The following is a 3,041-nucleotide window of genomic DNA, read 5'->3' as shown; positions in this document are numbered from 1 at the left end:
TTTTTTTTTTCTTTTTTGTGGTACTGGGGATTGAACTCAGGACCCTGCACTTGCCAGGCAAGTGCTTACTCTACTGAGCTGTCTCCCCAGCCCCCTAGAATGCCATCTTTTATTAAGTACTATTCCTTTTATTTATTTGTTAAATAGTCACATAGGTCTTGCTCTGTACCAGACACTAATTGTTGCATTTTATCCATACAACATACTTTAGTCCTTATGACAGTCTCAGTTGAGGACACCGTCGCACAGAGTTTTAGTCACCTAGATTGCTAGGTAATGCCACAGCCACTAAGCAAACTCTCAAAGCAAACCCAGAGACAATGCATGCAACAATTGTGCCACAGGTCCTAGTGTGCTGCACACCTCAAATTATTATTCTTTGAATGAATAAAGGTCCATTGAGGTGCAGATCACAGGGACCAACATAAGATCCAATTCAGGTCTACTGATGCCCCTGCTCTAGACTGGCTCACAGTGCTCCAGGGTTGCAAGAGGGAAAAGCGAGGTAGACCAGAACTCCTCAGCTGTCATGAGGCCAAGCCAGCCAGTCTGTTTGTGTATGCAGTGAAGTTCATCAATAAAATTCTCTGACTCTGCAGACAATTGTTGTTTCAAATGAGATACATTAAAGTATTATTTATTGTCCATTTTAAGTTAACATTAAACTGGGTGCCTTTTTTTTATGTTTGCTAAATCTGTCACACTTTTTGTATTTGCTAAATCTGTTGAACTTATACCAGACATACAGTTTCAACCACTGGCAAATAATTAAAACCTGAACTGCATGGGAATAAAGACTTTTTTCCCCTACAAACAAAATCAATAGAAATAGTAGTTTCAGAATAATATTTCAGAACATGTTTAATGTAATTAAGCAAGCATCAAGGCAGGAATTTGTATCCATTGTAAAGACAGCGATAAATACTTTTTCTACTATAATTTATTTTGTGCTATGGTGCTGTGTCCTAGAATGGACACAGAAGAGGAAGGATCAGAGGAGGAAAACGTAAGAGAATGAGAAAGGATTTAAGTTTCCTGAGTACTTACTGTATTCCAGAGACTACACGGTAGTACTTCATGACCTTATTTGAGCTTCAGGAAAAACAACTTCAAGATAGCGATGCTTGTGCATTCTACACTCAAGGATCAGAAAGGGGAGCTGCTGTTTCCAGTGGGATGAAGGTACCAAGGGAAGGGACCTTTGCATTCCTTGACAGAGTACCTACCTACGACCCCTTTGCTGAGGAGAATGCCAAATCCGGGACTCACGAGACTCTTTCTCCCTCTCTCTATTTCTCTTTTTCTCTCTCTGTTCCCCTACCTTCGTAGAAGGCTGAGTTGGCCATGCATCTTTCTATTTCAAATTATTGAGAAGTGGAAAAGGAAAGTCAAGGAGAAGGCCATTCCTGTGTTGCCAACCTGCCAGTCATAGCTGCTGCTCTGGTTTGAATGTGCGCCTCAGAATTCATGTGCTGGGAACTGAGTGCCAGCACAATAGCATCATTGCAGGACACTGGGGAGAGTTAGGGGAGGAGTATAGGCTGTGAGGGAGGGCCCTGCTTTAGTGACCAGATTAAAGCCTCTATGAATTGGGAATGGGCCTCACCCTCCTGCCTTCTGACTTGTGAATATGCAATAAGAAGGCCCAGACCAGACACCAGCACTGTGATCTCAGAATGTCTAGGCTCCTGGAGTGTAGAGAAATAAGTGTATGCTCATCAAAAATTATTCAGTCAATGGGAATCTGTTACAGCTTACAAAACTGATGAGGATGCCTAGTGTGAGTACTGAGGATTACAGTGCGCCAGACGTAGGCTTACGTGCCATGCAGTCACTGTCTTAAATCTTCACTAAGGCCCTGTGAGTTAAATTCTCTTATTACCACTTCACAGAAAATAAAAACAGAAATTCAGAGAGGAAATAAATTAAAAAGAATTTTTAAAAATCTTTCTTTTGCTTCTTTGGAAGGCTTATATTTTTCTAGGGTGACATTTACAACAAACCCCAGTGAGATACACGCCAATCATTAAAAATCTATTAAAATGTTTGATGAGCTAGCTCAAGAAAACCCCTTGGAGGGTTTCCATTTCTAATGAAGCAAAACTTCTGCAAATGCAGTTTCCCATGCAGATGCAAAATCCCCGAAATATTATCCCCAAGCCCCAGTGCACATTCTCTTCCTTTTCCTCCCCCTCCCAAGTCACTTTCAAGATTTATTTTGTAATCTACCGAAGGTAAACTTCTGCCCTTTCCAATCAAGCTGGACCCCCAGCGTGCTAAATGGATATTACACAAACACCTACACAGAGAGAAAGCACAGTTAGCAAGTGATAATTCACATTGGACAGCATTCTGTGTTGCATAAACGTGTTCAGTAAATGCTCGCCCTTATTCTCATTAGTCTCAGCTCTGTAGTTTGGACTACCATGCTGGTTCTGCTCAGCAAATGCTGAGGGGAATTGCTGGCATGCAGAGCTGCAGTTAGAAAAGCTTTCAGACACTCACCCATATTCTCATGTTAAGCACTTTCCTCTCTATGAGCCTTGTGATGCTGTTTTTGGAGGATATTGTCCCTCCAGGGAGAAAACCGTCAGAAGAGATGCTAATGTTCCCAGCACATGCATGCAGACCCTCTCCCTGGGTCCCATGCTCCATCCAGTCACACCGGATCAGGATGTTGTTCTGAAGTAGGCTCTCAGAGGGGACCTGTCACTTCCCATCAAAGCACTTCACAGTGAGCGTAAGGCTCTACCTCTCTCCTGTCCACTGCCACAGTAACTCGTTGCTAATAGGTCACACAGCTGTTGGGCTATAGGATGGACATATGCCAGATGGGACAGCTCCGACGTGACTGTGTGGGGCAGAGTTCTACAGTCAATATATATGAAAAATATTCGTTGCTGCAGTAAGCTAATGGGATCATGAGGTTAATCTAGAAACTCAGCATAAGCTAATCTATTTTAATTAGTACAGGTTGTACTAATTAAACTAATTATATTAGTTTCATATTATACAAAAAATGATCAAAATATACAATGAAA

This window comes from Octodon degus, unplaced genomic scaffold, assembly GCF_000260255.1.
Source record: "Octodon degus isolate 3935 unplaced genomic scaffold, OctDeg1.0 scaffold00154, whole genome shotgun sequence".
NCBI lineage: Eukaryota > Metazoa > Chordata > Mammalia > Rodentia > Octodontidae > Octodon > Octodon degus.
Note: the sequence above shows the minus strand (reverse complement) of the source record.